This window comes from Panthera onca, chromosome B2, assembly GCF_046562875.1.
Source record: "Panthera onca isolate mPanOnc1 chromosome B2, mPanOnc1 haplotype 2, whole genome shotgun sequence".
NCBI lineage: Eukaryota > Metazoa > Chordata > Mammalia > Carnivora > Felidae > Panthera > Panthera onca.
This window is the reverse complement of record NC_138343.1, coordinates 123,636,205-123,654,252: the sequence shown is the minus strand read 5'-3', so window position 1 is coordinate 123,654,252 and position 18,048 is coordinate 123,636,205. Positions and strand designations below refer to the sequence as shown.

The 18,048-nt window shown below is 41.7% G+C and overlaps 1 long non-coding RNA gene across 1 annotated transcript in view; it reads right to left on the bottom strand.

The window, feature by feature from the left end:
- Positions 1 to 926: 926 nt before the first annotated feature.
- Positions 927 to 18,048, bottom strand: part of LOC144616276 (uncharacterized) — an 82,136-nt gene continuing 65,014 nt past the window's right edge. Inside the window, exons 4-5 of the long non-coding RNA XR_014137673.1 lie at positions 5,792 to 6,019; positions 927 to 1,049 (exon numbers count right to left, since the gene is read on the bottom strand). This is a non-coding gene — a long non-coding RNA (uncharacterized LOC144616276). The remainder of the gene's footprint in view (positions 1,050 to 5,791; positions 6,020 to 18,048) is intronic.

The following is an 18,048-nucleotide window of genomic DNA, read 5'->3' as shown; positions in this document are numbered from 1 at the left end:
ATGCAACCATAAGGTATCCGAGTATAGAGAAAGAGCCTATGTCCAATTCTAAAACATGAAAGGAATCATTCCCACTTCTGTTTGGTGGAAATACATCAAGCAGCAAGACAACCGTAAACACCTTTTGGTCTCCTTTTACTTATAAACAAGCGGTGAGCCCACTTTTGCAACCTATCATGTTTGTGTGTAGAACTCGCAAATTGGAAATGTTTGCAAATGTTATTCCATTTCGGACCCAAAACTGCTTTTTCATAGCAGTGACCTAAACTTGAGAGTAGAGAAACTGGACTTGATGATTCTTTGTTCTTCCTACAGTACCCAGCGAGATAGCAGATCTTTGGTACATACTGATTATTTGCTGACTGCGGGAAAGGAATAGTCCTTTACACAGTTTGGGAGGAAATGGCCACAGAACAAAGACAGCATTGGTTCTGAAGTACATTTAAAGTACAGAATGTTCGGGCAAGAGGTGAAAGCACATTAGGCTGATTTTCAGTTCATAAGTTTTCTTGCTCTGAAATACGTGTGTATATATATATATATATATATATATATATATATATACACACACACATATATACATATATATACATATATACATGTATACATGTATACATATATACATATATACGTATATATACACATATATATGTTTCTTGTTAGTAGAGGAAAGACACAAAGTTTTGAATGTAGCAGGGAAATAATCCTGAAAAAAATTTTTTTTGATTGTTCCCGGGCTTTAAGTTGAGACTCTTCCAGGCTGAAGTCACTTTTGTGCTGTGGTCTGCAGCTGTATAAAATCTGAAGCTCAGTCTTAGACCAAACTCATTAACATTTTCCCCCCAAAGATCTTTTAGGGGACTTAATGAGACTTTAGTTTTCACTAAAGATAGAGAAATACACAATAAACCAGAGCTGCAAACATCTTTGGTAAGGAGAACAGTTTTTATTGTGACTTGCTCTTCTCAGGCACTTCTGCAACCAAACCAGAAAAAAGAATAGGGTGAAGAAATGAGGACACTGCGGCCAACACTGGTCTCTTCTTGTTTCTGAAAGGACAAGATTTACGAGGCTGCAGCCCCAACTACCGGACTAGTGGTCCTCAGCCATTCTGTGGAAGTCAAAGTCAAAGCCTTTCTTCCATGTGTGTGGTTCCTTCCCTGCTCCTGGCCAAGCACATGGGGTGTGTGTGTGTGTGTGTGTGTGTGTGTGCGTCCCCTACTTCTTCCACTAAAGGAGTGATTCTCAACCTGGAGTGATTTTGCCCCTAATCCTCCCAAATATTTGGCAATGTCTGGAGACACGTTTGATTTCACAACTGGGTGTGCTACTGGCATCTAGTGGGTAGAGGCCAGGTGTGATGCTAAACATCCTACAATGTACTGGACAGCTTCTACAACAAAGAGTTACGTGGCCTAAATGGTCCATATTTCTAAGGTTGAGGAACCCTGATCTAAAGGATCAGATATGGAGGACTCATTGGCCATAAAACAGTGTATGGAGAAGCTTTAGCTAAAGAACAGTTAGAAGCCACAAGCTATTGTTGGTAATACAACAGCAAGACAGTGAGGTGGGTAGATATGTAGACTACCGGAGCTCATGATCTAAACTCTGCCGCTCAGCAGTAAGGTGTCCCTGACAGGTTACTTAACTTCTCTGAATCTCTTCCTGACCCTGAAAACATCACTACAAAGGTAGAAAAGAAATAGGACAATTTTATTACTGGGTAAACATTAAACCAGAATGCGATACATCAGTTAAAGAGATTGCAAAGACAGAAAGAAATCTCACTGTCATGTAATAAAGGGATCCAACCCATTTCATCAGGTGGATTTTGCAATTTGGAATCAAGTAACCAGTAGGCCCTTCTCTTCCCAGGACATCAGGAGATTAGGTATTATCTTCCCTGATCATTACCTTTCAAAGAGATGGCCCCCAGTTCTGGAGAAAACATTCCTGAGTTGCTAGAGACTGGCCAGAGATTTGTATTTTTGAAAAGGCCAAAGAAAGAAATTGTGAGAGAAAGGGGAGAGGAGAAAGAGTCTTTTCCCTTGTTTTCAACAGGGGGAATTACACTTCTTAAATTTATTTGCTCTTATACATGCTGTCTATAAAGAGAAGATGGTAATAATAATGATATTTACTCCTTAGAGCTGTTGTAAGGATTATATGGGTTAGAACATGTATACGGTTATTAGATTAATTAAACTGGGGACTGTTAGACTGGTGGCTCTAATGCCATGGTGGCCTGCATAAACACCCCCAAATCTAACCCTGTAAATGCTTCAGGGTTACTAAATGGAAATGCCAAGGACAACCAACCGCAGCCAGTCAGCTGGACTTTAAGCTACAGGCAATCAAATAATTTCTTTCTTTTTTTTTTTTTTCTTTCCTATCTTCTCTATATAAGTCTTTCCCATAGTTCTAGTCCAGAGCATGCTCCTGGACACTTCAGATTTGAGGCTGCCCAGTTGGAATTAGTTTTTGCTTAAATAAACTCTTAAAATTTTCAAATTATGCCCAGTTCATCTTTTACCAAAGTTTAGACCCATGTTCAGCACTCAGTAAATGTTTGCTGCTTTAAGACCTTGTGATAGGCAGAAGTTTAAGCTGGCCCCAAGATTCCCACCCCTGGTACACACTTCTTGTATAATTCCCTCTCCTTGAGTGTAGGCAGAACCTCTGAACACGAGGGCACATCCCTCTCATGATGAGGTTACTGATCATCTGGCTTTGAGTTAACTAAAAAGGGGATTATTCAGTGGGTCTGACTAAATCACACAGGCCCATTACAACTGGATCTAGATGTCAGAGACAAAAACAAAACAAAACAAAACAAAACAAAAAACAACATCAGCACAATTCAAGGTGACAGAGGGCCTATGGAGGAGGCCACATGGCAAAGAACTACAGAGGGCCTCTAGGAGCCAAGAATAACCCTGGCAGACAACCAGCAAGAGAACAGAGGCCTCGGTCCTACAACCATAAGGAACTGAATTTGCCAGCAATCATATCAACTTGGGAAAAAGGACCCTGACCCACAGAAAGAAATGCAGCCTGGCCAATCCTTTACTTCAGTTTGTGAAACCCTGAGCAGAGAAGACCTAGCTCAGGTGGGCCTGGACTTCTGATCTACAGAGACTGTAGGGGTAATAACTAATTGTTGTTTGAAGCCACTCAATTTGCATAATTTGTTATGAGCAATAGGAAACTAATACAATCCTCAAAAAAAAAAAAAAAAGTAACATTTCACTCTGATGTCACTGATTTAAGTGTCAGAGGAAGGACCTGACCTAGAGGGCCACCTCTGTCACAAGTTATATGTAAGCAACACCTGAAGTCTGTTTTGGAGGAAGAAAACCTATGAAAAAATTCACTAAACAAACTGACCAGGTGTGAGGCTTTAGGCGAGTCCCTTCAGCTTGGTTTCCCTTCTATAAAGTTTGTTGTAAGTGGAACCAGATGGCTGCTGTGTTTACTGCTCTTCTGAATTCTCTCAGAATTCCAAACAGTGAGTGCAGGAGAAACAGGGGTGGCTTTGTAATAGGGACCATTTCGTGGCTGAGCAAACTGGACTGAACATTCTAGCTCCCTTCTAACAGGTGCGCTTTGAGTTCCTGAGAGCGTAGATGGGGATTCATTGTGGCAAGCCTCCAAACATGTAGTGGGTTTGGCTCAAAAATATCTTATTTATAGACACTTCTTTCTCTTAGAAGTTTAAATTACTTGAAATACATGTAATTAATCTTTGATTCATTCTTAAGAATAAAGAGGAGCTTTACCTGAAGGTTCTGGAAAACTACTGACAGGCCCAGGAACACGCTCGGGTGCTAGCCAACTCCAAGCAGACAGGAGACTCATATGAAGGTCTTTGGTTTTGGTGGGGGCTCTGAATGGGTTAAAATGAAGATAGCCTAATCTCCACTGAGCTCTCCCAAACATTCTGACTGGGAAGGTGCTGGCATGGGTCCCGGGACTTTGTGTTTTTAGCGAGCACCTACAATGATTCTGAAAGCAGATGGTCTGTGGAACACTCAAGGAAGTATCACAAGTAGTAAATTAGAAGTTACTAGAGTATCAGAGAGCAGAATCCAACTCCTGTCACTGAACAAAAAAAAATTTCAGTGAAGAAATTATGGAGGAATGGGCAGTGTAAGGGAAATGGAAATAAAGGACTCAGAGACTTGCAACAGTGAGAAGCCATCATCACCTACAGGCGGGCTGATGGATCAAGGGGAGTGTCACTCAATCCCACTGCGTGATGGGAGCTGATGAGGAAGCCCCCTCCTCCCCCACCCCGGAGAGGCTGTGGTCAAAGAGGAATGTAGCAACTTGCTAGAGACTCTGCATGGAAGTAAGGAGGGTGCAGGGAGGGAGGAAGTGAAATCCAACTGGAAGCCAGCAGCAAGAATCCTGAACGCGCCGTCTCAGGAATTCAAGGGCACGGCACAGGGGAGAGAGGCAGTAAGTGGATAGTATCGGCAGGAGAAGCGATGAAAGATAATCAGCATGTTCTAAATCTCAAGGACAAGATCACAGACATGAAGAATGGCTGGACAATTACAGGAGTGAGTAGATCAAAATGAAGCCGTCGATACCACGAAGAGAATCAGTTACAGGAGATGGCCCAGGCCAAGTGCCTGGGACTCATCAGGGGATGTGGAGTAAGAGGAAAGAAGATGGTCTGGCTGGGCTCTGCTGCTTGGGCTCCTGAAAAGTTCATCTGTTGCAGTCAAGACTGAAAACAGCAATAATTACATTTGAATGTACTGGAGCAGCCTTCCAGGGACATTCAGACTGAGTGGCATCATCAGCTTGCAGACTACCATCCAATGTCTTCCTTTGCTAACATTGCCAAAGCTCACTGCTGCCCTCTGGATAAAACAAGTCAATGTAACTCACATTTAGAGCACTCATAAACGGCCTTGTCATCATGATTAATGAATGAGGGATTTTCTATTTTTCTCACTAGGTTATGACCACAACTGAACAAATTAAAAACTATGCGTGTGTGTGTGTGTGTGTGTGTGTCTGTAATTGGACCATATATTTCAGCTCATAGTACAGCTGAGATATACTGAGAGAAAGGAATTTCCTTATCTTCTAATTAGATTGGCACTCTTCCCGAGCCCCCACCCATTGGTAAGTAACTGGGAGAAAAGCTAACTGTACAATCTGATTTAGAACCCGAGTAATTTAAAGAGTCTCTTAGGCCATCTCAAGTCACTACTGGATAAAGCTGCCCAGTGGCTCGGTTAGCCTGGCTTTCCCCACCGTGTTACAGTCTAGTTGAAATGGAAGAGTCTGGGTGTACTCTTGGAAAAGAGCATGGCTTACTGGTTCCCTGTTGTGTTGCTGGGGTACGGACAGACCCCTGGCCTCCTGAAGGCTCATGAGTCCTACTGGCAGGAATCCGCACATCTCCAGGGGGCAGCCTCTGTCCAGGTAGTTCTGTTGCCCTCCAGAGCTGAAAGCTGCAGCTGGAAAACTGTGGCTCTCTCAAGTTTGTTTTCAAGAATATGTCCTTCCTTCCTTCGTCTTTTCTTTTTCCTGGTTGTTTTTTTTTTAATTTTTTTTTTTAATTTTTTTTTTTTATTTTGAGAGTGAAGGAGAGAGAGAGAGAGAGAGAGAGAAAGCACACATGCAAGTGTGAGCAGGGGAGGGGCAGAGAGAGAAGGAGAGAAAGAGTCCCAAGCAGGCTCCATGCTGTCAGCACAGAGCCTGACGCGGGGTTTGAACCCACGAAACGTGAGATCGTGGCCTGAGCCAAAATCAAGAGCTGGACACTTACCCGACTAAGCCACTCGGGTGGCTCAGGACTTGCAGACTGAGGAACAGGAACATTTCCTACTCACTGACTCTGCTTCTCTTCAATTCTGAAGAGCTACAGAACCCTGAGTTTCTGCTGTTTTTCCTTAAGCTGCTTGGCCTCGTTGTCTACTTGCAGCATTTGCTGGAGGGTCACCTTGCTTTGCCACAGCCGGCCTGTGGCAGGTCCTCTGGCTCTAAACTCAACATCCTGTGAGGAAAGAGAAAAGGGAGATTCCAGATTGCCACCTAGACCTTTCCTGTCTACTCATGACCTTCCCCCCTCGTAAATACCTAGATGACCATGATGTGTCGGCATAGGCCTCTTGTCCTAGGAACTTCTTCAGATCCAAGTGGGCAGGTTGAGCAGCCCCTTACTTGAATGATACCTTTGACTTATCTAAAATATATGTAGTCAATCCTCATTATTTGCTGCTTTTATATTTGTGAATTTACCTAATCACTAAAACTTGTTTTAACCCCCAAATCAGCCTCTTACACATCCATGGCTGTTTGCAGAGTGGTGAGAAATTTGAGTTGCCTGTTTTGCCCCTTCTCAGCTGGGGTCAAATAGGGTGACACCCGGTCTTACTTCAGGACTCACACTGTCAGCAAGTATTCCTTACATGACCTATTTGGTGCTCAGCTTTTCGCATTTTCGTGCTTCGTGTTGGTGATTTTGCTGTTGACAGTGGCCCCTTGAGTACAGTGTTGACGTGCTGTGGATGGCTCGTAAGAGTGAGAAGGCTGCGAAGTGCCTTATGGAGAAATCATAGGTGACAAGGGCTGAATGTTAGTGCCTTCCAAAAGTTATATGCTGAAGCCCTAATCTCCCGTGTGTCTCTACTTGAAGATGACACATCTAAGAAGGTAATCAAGGTCAAATGAGGTCTTACGGGTGGGCCCTGATTGTTATCAAAAGAGATGAGGGCTTTCTCTTGTGCACTGTACTCGGGCGAAAGGCTAAGTGAGGGCAAAGTGTCCATCTAAAACCAGGAAGAAAGCTTCCACCAGAAACCTACCATAACCTTGGTCTTTGACTTTCCTGCTTCCAGTACCGTGGGAAATTCAATTTCTTTAAGCTACTCAGTCTGTGGTATTTTGTCATGGCAGCCTGAGTAGAAGCCTGGGCACACCAAGACAGCAATGTGTCAGACTAGCTTCCTCCAGGCGTGTTTTACAGAACCGTTGTCTGTGAGTTCAGTGTTAATGAGTCAATGGTGTCTATTAAATAAGGTGTTCTTAAACAAATAGATACACACATGAAACAGGGTTATATGTTGATTATTTAATGAAGTATAAACTTCTGCTCTGTGATAGATGCTGTCAAGAGAATGAGAAGATAAGCCACAAAGTGGGAGAAATATTTGCAAAAGACATTAACTGACAAAGGGCTAATATCCAAAATATACCAACAACTCTTAAAACTCAACGACAAGGGAATGAACAACCTGATTTAAAAATGGACAAAAGACCTGGACACCTCAGCAAAGAAGGTATGTGGAGGACAAATTAGCCTATGGAAAGATACTCCACAGGTTATGGCACTAAGGAAATGCAAACCAAAACAACACTGAAGGACTACCTCATGCCTATTAGAATGGCCCAGATACAGGACAGTGACACCATCAAATGCTGGTGTAGATGTGGAGCTATAGGAACTCTCATTCGCTGCTGGTGGAAATGCGAAACGGTGCAGCCGCTGTGGAAGACAGCTTGGCAGTTTCTCATAAAGCTGAAGCTACTCTTACCGTATGATCTAGTGGTTACACTCCTTAGCATTTACTCAGATGAGTTGAAAACTTACAGACACACAAAACCCTGCACGTTGGCTGTTTATAGCAGCTGTATTCATAATTGCCAAAACTTGGTAACCAAGTTGTCCTTCGGTAGGAGAATAGATACATAAACTGTGTATTCATTAGTCTGCTCCAGCTGCTATCACAAAATACCCCAGACTGGATGGCTTACACACAGATGTTTTTTCCACAGTTCTGGAGGCTAGAAATCCAGGATCAAAGTGCTGGAAAATTTGCTTGCTGGTGAGAGATTTCTTCCTGGCTTACAGATGGCCAGCTTCTCGTTTTGTCTTCACATGGCTCTTCTTCTGTGTGAGCATGTCTCTGCTTCTTATAAGGACAGTCCTATCGATTAGGGCCCCACCTTTATAACCTCCTGACCTTGTTTAGCCTTAATTACCTTTGTAACTGGCCTTGTCTCCAAGTGCGGTCATACGGGAGTTAGAGTTTCAACATATGAATTTCACGGCGGGGGCGGGGGAACATAATTCAGTCCATTACCCTGAGGTATATCCAGACAATAAAATAGTATTCAGCATTAGAAAGAAATGTGCTATCAAACCAAGAAAAGATAGGGTGGAGGGGAGACTGAAATATATATTACTAAGTGAAAAAAGCCAATCTGAAAAGACTACAGGCTGTATGATTCCAACTATATGAGATTCTGGACAAGGCAGAACTATGAAGGCAGTGAAAGATTAGTGGTTGCCAGGGGGTCAGGGCAGGGAGATTTTTAGGCAATGAAACTTTCCTGTATGATCCTATAATGGTGGATATGTGTCATTATTTGTCAAAACCCAGGGAATGTACAATACCAGGGGTGAGCTCTAATATAAACTGTGGGCTTCGGATGATTCTGATGTATCAATATAGCTTCATCGATTGTAACAAGTGTACCACTTTGGTGGAGTATGGTCATAGTCCAGGAGACTATGAGTTTGTGGCCGGGGGGGGGGGGGGGGGGCGGAATATGGGAGCATTCTGTACTTTCTGCTTTCTGCTCAATTTTGCTGTGCACCTAAAACTGCCCTAAAAGAAACCTATTTGAAAGGAAAAAAGATGTTACCAGAAACCTAACCATGTATGTCCCCAAAGAGCAGTGGTCCAGTATTTGCTAATTCAGTGTTTGTGGTGATGTTATAGAACAGTACAATGAGTGAGGAGAAGTGACTGGACGCAGTCCCGCTCCAGGCCCAAAGCCAGGAGGGGCAAATGGGACACTCATCTGGCTATCGACCTCCCACACCTTCCTTCCTCCTTTTCTTCTTCCTACTTCTCTGGGGTCAGAGACAGACCCCTTCCCCACCACACAAACTGGCCTTCGCTAACCAACTTCCTGTTTTTGTACTTTATGTAAAACTCTGGGATCTAGTTGGCCAGGCAGGCTCATTACTAGGCTATCGGGTAAAGACACGGGGACAATCCTTTCTCAAAATGTCGGGCAAGTTTATAAAGCTAAGATTACACGGCAAACCCCTATCATGCAAGGCTGGAAGGTGATTATTATCTCAGCTCTCTTTGAATTCCTTCCCTACTGAACTCCCTAATCTCCTGCCCCTCCCCACTGCCTTCCTCCTCTCTGGATATTCCAGGCCAATGGAGAAAAAACTGACCTACTGAGAAGGCAGAAAGAGCAAAGTTCATTAATCGTTTGTAACAGGTTGTCCCTGTTTCTCTTGAAAGCCTCGTAGCACAGAGCTCTGCACCTTGAACGTGATAGGTGTTCGGTGACAGACGACGCCTGAGTCAGAAGCTGTCAAATAAGAGCCACCGTATGGTTGCCCCGCCTTCAGACTGCAGGCGTTGATTTATATCGTTTCCCTTCCTTCTTCCTCCTTTGATTGTCACACCTTGGTGATCCTATAACCAATATCCCCTTAAGGATAAAGACCCCCAAATGCACAGCCATCTTGGCAACACCTTTCCTATTTGAATTCTCGGGCACTGCCTCCTTCCGGGAGCTACCAGCTCTCAAGGAGAGCTTTCCATTTTAAGGTTTTCATCAAATATCTTCACATACTTCCTTTCACAATGTGGATGGCACTTCAGTAGGTGCCCCTAACTACTTGAAAGGAGAGCGCCCTGTATGGCTTAAATGAAGGAATGGGCACGCTAGAGGCGCCTGAGGAGCTCAGTCAGTTAGGCATCCAGCTTCGGCTCGGGTCACAATCTCGTGGTTCGTGGGTTTGAGCCCCGCATCAGGCTTTCTGCTGTCAGCACAGAGCCTGCTTCAGGTCCTCTGTCCCCTCTGTGTCTGCCCCTTCCCCAGCGCACGTGCACGCGCTCTTTATGCTCTCTCTCAAAAATAAACACGACAAAAAAAGAAGGAGAAGAAAGAAAGAAATCAGCACGTCAGACCAGCACAGCCATAGAAAGTAACTCTGTTGAATGCCTACTGATAAACTTAAGGGAAAGTAGAAAAAAGAAATGTCAATGAGGAAAGGCTTCAACCAGCATGGACCCCGAGAAAAAGTAGACTCGCAAAGGCGTGTGTCCCAGAAGAAGGTACTCTCTCCGTGACTATGTATTTGGTCTGTCTGGCGGGTGTATCTCTGGTATGCAGGTGGGTAAAACAGACTGCAGAACCCAATGCTACTGTGCTCCCATTACGTTGGTTGTTGCCCGTGCCCGCCAAACAGTTTGGTGATAGTATAGCTTGTCAGAAAGGAAAGAGAGGGCTACTCAGGCCACCATGAATACCACACTCTAAATTATCATTCTAGCTTTGTACATCATGTCTTCCAGGCTTTGTTTAAATGAGTCAGCATCTCAAGTCTGGCCAACCCTGGGACACTTACAAAATCATTTCTGCCCCCCAAGACTGTGAACCAGATTTGGGGAAGTGGTGAGTTCTCCAAGGTCAGTGCTGACTTGTGGGGTCCGTCTGGGGGCCAGTTTCCATCCACATCACTCTCTAGAGATTCTCTACCCTGGGGCGCCTGGGTGGCTCGGTTGATTGAGTGGCTGGCTTCGGCTCAGGTCACGATGTCACGGTTCGGGAGCTCAAGCCCCACGTCGGGCTCCGTGCTGACAGCTCGGAGCCTGGAGCCGGCTTCGGATTCTGTGTCTCCTTCTCTCTCTCTCTGCGCCTCCCCTGCTCACGCTCTGTCTCTCTCAAAAATAAAATGAAAACATTAAAAAGAAAAAAAAAAGAGTTATCTGTTATAAAGATTCTCTACCCTGCTTCAGCCTGTTTGGGCTAAGCAACAATTCTTGGGTAATGCATGAGAATGATATTTCCTTTGCTAGATGATTAGAGTGCTTCTCACCGCTGGTTGGAAATACCCGGGGGGCCTTGTTATCCCACAATACTGGACACTTCTGCTTCTGGTGAGACAAAGCTCTTAAGAGCAGTGTTTGTAAAACATTGAGTAAATTCATTAAAAATTTACCAATACTATTACAACTTCAGGCCAAAAGTTTCTGGGAAGTTTGGGTTTAAGGGGAACTTCTACCCCATTGCCACCCCTCCCACCCTGTTTCCCTGTCTAGATCACCCTGGGGGCTGAAGGCTGGTAACGTGGGATTTCTTTTCTAAGTTCTGTTGTTATTACCTTGTACCAAACAGCAGTGGCATTAGTCAAAGGAGTGGGCTGAAGCTGTTTCACTTCGAGAGTTGGCAGAGGCTGCCATTTCTACCATCAAATCGTACCTATTAATGAGTTTAAAATATGCCTGAGGTCTTGGTGGACTGCCTTGGCCATTTTCTAGCAACTTCTCTTCATTTCTGGACACGTACTAGTGCCCTGCCTACGTTTCCTTTACCCTGGCACCATGAGAACACTCGTACAGAAAGCAGGCTAACTGTTTTTGTTTCCGGAAAAACAGTGCATCATAGCACCATAGCAGCAAAAGTTAACCATGCACGTTTTAAACAGGATTTGGTTTGGAATGTGACAGTGACCCTATAACAAGCTATCAATACTGTGGGGTCCTTCATTTATTATATAACTCAAGTCTGCCTTCTCCTTTTTTTTTTTTTTTTTTATGTTTATTTATTTTTGAGAGAGAGAGGGAGAATCGAGAGCAGACTCCAGACTCTGAGTTGTCAGCACAGAGCCCGACACAGGGCTTGAATCCACAAACTGTGAGACTATGACCTGAGCCAAAGTTGGATGCTTAACCAACTGAACCATCCAGGTGCCCCTCAAGTCAGCCGTATTCTTAATATTATGACTCTGGTTGTGACGTTCAACCATTCTCCCCAGAGATTTTAGCTGGCCCATTTCTTGTTTTATGCTAGAAATCAGGACCCTATTACATGGATTTCCTTCTGTGATGTAGATGACAATCCAATCCCATGAAAATTGTGAAAACCATTGGAAAAGCTGAATTGTATCTACCTAGCAACTGGCTGTAAACTCTTGTATATTTGTAAACAAAAAGTAGCATTTTCAAGAACATTATGTGACAAGTCCTGGCTAGGAAATTTGACATGGCCTGGAGCCATTTTAATAATGGATGTCCGATGTACTCAAACACATATTTATATGGGTCACCGTTAGCATTTGGTTAATTAAGAAGTTTTGCCTTATCAATCTCTTTGTCACTTCAGTGGGGAGCTGACACAGCAACTTCTCTTAGTTCTGGGCTAGTTATTTGTTCATTTTATTCTTGCTGCCAGTACCCCTATTTCAAACTTCGAGGAGGTCTGAAGGATCTACCTGCTATCCAGTTGATAACTGGATTAGATGGGGATTAGAGTGGGGTTCCCTTCCCCTCTCCCTCCACTCCTAATAACCCATCGGTTACTCCAGGACTAGATCCCAGCTCACCGTCAGGGTAATGTTGAAGGTAGTGGTGATATCGATGCACATTATTTTTAAGAAAATGCCGAACATCACTGGGGAAAAAGTAGCCGACAACAACCCTTTTATGTTCACAGCTGCTGCCACCTGCAATACCATTAATGTTTAGTCTGATAATTTTCCTAGGCAGGGAAAATCACTTGCCTTACTCTTCTGTAAGGCACCTAATGCACTGTGCCGAGAGGAGACGTTTTTTCCTGCTTTATGAAGTGAACGTATTTACTTATTCTTATTTTACGTAGCTTTAAAAGTTCTTTCTCCAGTCTTCGTGGGAATATATGTTTATGAGAGATTGGGCCTATTTAATTAGCTCATAAAATGATACAGAATTTATCATTTCAAAGCTAAGGTTTCATATCAGATGCCTCCTGAAGATTAAGTAATTTTATGCTTGGTGTATTTAAAAAATAAAACTTTATTTTAGGCAATACAAGGAATTTTTAGAAGACGTAAATGTTTTCAGAACAGGCAAGATTAGATTTTTATCCAATATACGGTCTGACAAATGAAACACCTTACATCTTTTCCTAGCCAAAGGCTTACCCAACAGTATAAGTAAGCAAAACAGTGCATGATACTTTTCTTTTGATAGATAGATTTAAAATTTATTTCTGACTTTTGGTTCAGTTCAGAACATGATCAACATCTTCGGGCCAGCATTTCTAGGCGCAAACTAAATTCTGCTGCAATGAGAGAAAATGAACTTGGGTTTCAGATTAAATTTTATATCTTTGAGTTTTCAGACCGAATGTATGGGTCTAAGAACGAACAGTTCATTTGTCTGCCTCTCTATAACCAGTCTCAAGAAGACCGAGAGGGAGAGGGTGTTGGAAATGATTAAATGGACTCAGTTTTGATTAGTGAGTCAGAGGTCTCAGAAGTCAAATTCAGATCCCCAGCTGAAAGCCATAGGCTGGCGTAGAAGCCAGATCAGATCAGATCAGTCCAGATCTCTGTATTGTTCATCTGGCTGTGTTATAGGCACACTCTCCACCCTTGACTCAGCCTCAGACGGGGAGACTAGTGTTTCTCATAGGACACAATGCTAGCCCAAATTCTGAAACATGGAAAAAAAACCCCAAAAACAAACAACTCAATTCATGCCAGCTTGTTTGGTTTGGGGAACCATTATTGAATATTTAGGATTAGGCATGATATGATATTTGAATGATAACATGTTATGGATCAAAGGAGTAGATATAGTCAATATTAGTCTAGTACGCAATCTCTATATAAGTGACAGTTGAAAAAAAACAAGATGTTCTGTGATTTCTGCCAAGCTCAGTGGTTTGTAACATCTGGCAAGAAGTAGCCCATGTGATTCCAAAACTTGGAATATCACATACGACCACTTAAAAGAAGTAGCTTGTGAAGAAGATGTTTAAGAAGCAGAGATAGGTAGCTTCTGGGTTCTACAAATAGTTCTACACGGAAGAATGAACAGAAGCAAACCAGAAAGGCTGCTGGTGAGGCAGAGCCCAGGATAGCTTCTACTGCCTGCATATGTCTGCAGCAACACAGGGCATGAACCAACTTCTACTTGGAGAAGCCCGGCCCTGGCTGCTGTCTTTGGCAGGGAAACTGCCAGAGAGATTCTGCCTAGCCTGCTCCTTGGCATTGGTTTGCTGAGCAAGAGGTTTAGGCTCAGGAGAGATGACCAATGAAATGCAGTAAAGTCTGCGATCTTTTGCCATGGGGCCAATACTCAGAGAAAACAGGGCTGTCTTTCAAAGTAGGAAAATGTCTGGGCACCATCTGGGGACAGTTTTTGAGGTCCTTCTGCTCTCCATTCTGGCTTCTGGCTGCTGGTGGCAGCCCTGTGTTCTCTCAGGCTGCAGGCTGCAGAGGAACTGCCAGACGTAACTAGTTCAGACTGGGTCTGAATTCCCCCAGGAAGTACAGCATTGAGTGTGTGTGTATGTATGTGTTAGGGGAGGGGTGAGGAGGAAGCAGTTATTACCCATCGATATGCCTGAAAGACCTGGTTCCTGGAAAAAAAAAAAAAAAGGAATAGGATGGCTTGTCATTTGGGAACTTGGAGAGAGAAATTCTCACTTTGTAGTAAAGCATTGGTCTGTAAATTATGCACGCGTGAGAAATGCGCTTTCCTGCAGCTCTATATGGGTAGTGGTATTTAATGGAGAGAACACAGAAGGCTACATTCTTCTTATTGTTGACTGAATTTCTGTGTTGTAAATATATAAATATGTACAAATATGTACGTGATGTTGGAAAATAAGCCTTAGCAGAGGAAGTGAAAGTGAAGAAGGGGGTGCTTCCTTTGGAGCAGAATGGTGGGAGGCAGGCAAATGAGCCACCCATCTTCTACCACCATCAACACACACACACATGCAAATATAAACACAAACATGCATCTTTGTCCAAGTGTCTACCTTCCCTATACCACCATCAACATACTTGGTTCATAAGAACCCAAGATTACATGAATATGTCCTTCAAGCTTACAGTTTAATACTCCTCATGATTATTCATTTTATTTGCAATAAAATTCACACATGTTGAACTCAATGAATTTTGGTAAAAAAAAAAAAGAACTTCCAAGTAACGACCATATCAAGATATAGACCATTTCTATCACCCTGAGAAGTTTTCTATGCTCTCTTGTACTCAGTCTCTCCACCTCACCCCAAGAACCAGGCAGCCATTGATCTACTTTCAGTCCGTGTAAATCAGATTTGCCTATTTTCGATTTCCATATAAATAGAATTATACAGTGTGTACCTCTTCATGTCATTTACATAGCATGATGCTTTCAAAATGTTAAGATCCATGTTGCTACTTAAATGAGTAGTTCATTGCTTTTTACTGCAGATTAATACTCCATTGAATGGATATACCACAATTTATCCACTCACCTCTTGATGAACATTTGTGTTGCTTTCAGTTTGGGGCTATTGTGAATGAAGCTTATATGAATATTAGTATTCCAGTGTTGTGTGGACATACATTTTCATTTCTTTTAGATAAATACAAAATAATAATAATAACAATAATAATAATAATTGTGGGTTATTTGATTTCATTGATTTTACTATGTTGCTTCTGCGTTTTCTATTGTGTTAATTTCTGCTCTTTATGCTTTCCTTATAATTACTTTGGATTCAATTTACTCTTTGTTTTCCAGCTCACAAGGTAAAAATTTAGAGAACTGAACTTGAGAATTTTCTTATTTTCTACTCCCAAGCTTTCTTAAGATATTATTGATATAAAACATTGCAAATTTAAGGTGTACGATGTGATGATTAGATACATGCATATATTGAAAGAATTTTCTTATTTTCTAATGTAAGCAAATAAAACTACAACTTTCCTGTTAGAGACCACTTTGACTTTACCTCGCAAATTTTGATACACAGTGTATACAAAATAGTGAAGGACCATAAAAATGACCATGCAAACTGAAATCCTGCAAAGTGATCTTAATAATCAATGGAAAAATTCCAACTATTCTGTGACCTTTAAGATTTTTTTGTCATGGCATTAGAAACTCTGCTATAACTGTGTAGGAAAATGAAAAAAAAATAATGAAACGAATATTTATTTAGTACCCTGTAATTTAAACCCTTGGACGCATTAAACTGTTTATAGTGAAACGCTTTGAGGATTAAAGTGTTTTCCTTCTTTATAAAAAACTTAGGAAGTGGATACAGACTTTCAATTTGGGAAATGAAAAAGTTCTGGAGAAGGATGGTGGCCATGGTTGTACAACAATGAGAATGTACCTCATGCCACTGAACTGTCCCCCTGAGGTGAAATAATGAATTTTGTATTATTTATATATTGCTACGATTGACAGAAAAAGCAAATCAAAAGAGTTTGAACGGTGTTTTCTGCCTTGTCGTTGTATAATTTATGACGAGGAGTGATCACTTTTTCTATGCCTCTGTGAATTGTCATTCTCAGAACTTTATAACTTTGATTCAGCTTCCAACATTTGATATTTTGCACATTCAATGGTATGAAATATCCAAGAGTCCTTTAATGTAACATTTTTTGCCAGGATCCCTTCCTCTGGGGCATGTTTATCCTTTCCATTGTAAGTACATTCCTCATTTATGTCACTTTCACTACATTCCTCGGACTATAAATCTAGAATCTCTCAAAAAGCTGCAATATTAAGATTCCCACGTTAGCGATTTCTTCTCTAATCCCATTTGCATTTGATTCAAATTATGCTTCCAACATGATCACGTTTTGTTTGTTTGATGTACTTTCATCTCTGTTGGCCATTTCCTTCTTTGGGTCATCCATTTTTGTAAAATGTCATGTGATTTATCAGGGGGGACCAAGAAGGAAACAGCATTACTCTATGTGTGTGCACTGAGTAATAGAGGCACAGCAATAAATCACCAAAGAATTTTGGAAGAAGTGATGTGATTGGCCACTGATCATTTGCATAGTGATTCATGGACTGATAATCTCACAATGAAGTTTATTGAATTACTTACAGTTAATAAACTATGATGACCAAAATGTGGTAACTGAAATGGGAACCATGTTGATGAGGGACCAGTATTATTTATGGTAGCTGAAATCTGTGCATATTAGAACCTGTGCAATGCAAGGATTGCCTGTACTATGTTCTTTCTTTTGACCCATGAGTTATTCAAAAGTGTGTTTCATTTCCAAATATTTGGAGTATTTTCCAGATATCATTTTATATTGCCTTTTATTTTAATTCCATTTTGAGCAAAGGACATGGTCTATATAATTTAAAACCTTTTAAATGTATTGAGATTTGTTTTATGGCCTAGCATATGGTCTATATTGGCTAATGTTCCTTGTGCACTTGAAAAAACTATGAATTCTGCTGTTATTCAATGTAATGTTCTATTAGGTCAAGTTGGATTATGGCACTGTTAAGGTTTTTAGAACTTTAATGTTTTCTTTTTTTTTTTTATTATTTTTTTAAGTTTATTTATTTTTGAGACAGAGAGAGACAAAGCGTGAATGGGGGAGGATCAGAGAGAGGGAGATACAGAATCTGGAACAGGCTCCAGGCTCTGAGCTGTCAGCACAGAGCCCGACGCAGGGCTCGAACTCACGGACCGCAAGATCATGACCTGAGACCAAGTCAGCCGCTTAACCGACTGAGCCACCCAGGTGCCCCGAACTTTAATGTTTTCTATTGACTTTTTCTGTCAAGTGCTGAAAGAGAAGTATTGAAATCTTCAGCTGTGGATTTGAATGTTTCAATTCTCAGTCCATCAGTTATTCTTTCACATATTTGGAAGCTGTATTGTAAAAGTATGTAGTTTTAGGATTATTAATGCCCTTTTGATGATAAACCCTATCATTGTTATAAAATGACCTTCTTGACCCCTGATAATATGACTTTTCCTGAAGTCTATTTGTCTGACGTTAATACAGTTACTCTAGCTTTATGGTGATTAGCATTGACATAGTATAATTTTTTTCCATCCTTTTGCTTTTAATCTATCCTTGTCTCTATATTTAAGGGTATTTCCTATAGCAGCTTGTAGTGGGTCTTGCTTTGCATCCAGTCAGGCAATCTCTGTAGAATCCAGATGCAAAATAGAGACTCTTAATATTTAGTGTAATTATTGACACCCTCATTGCATTCATATTTTCCTTTAAATATATGAACATAT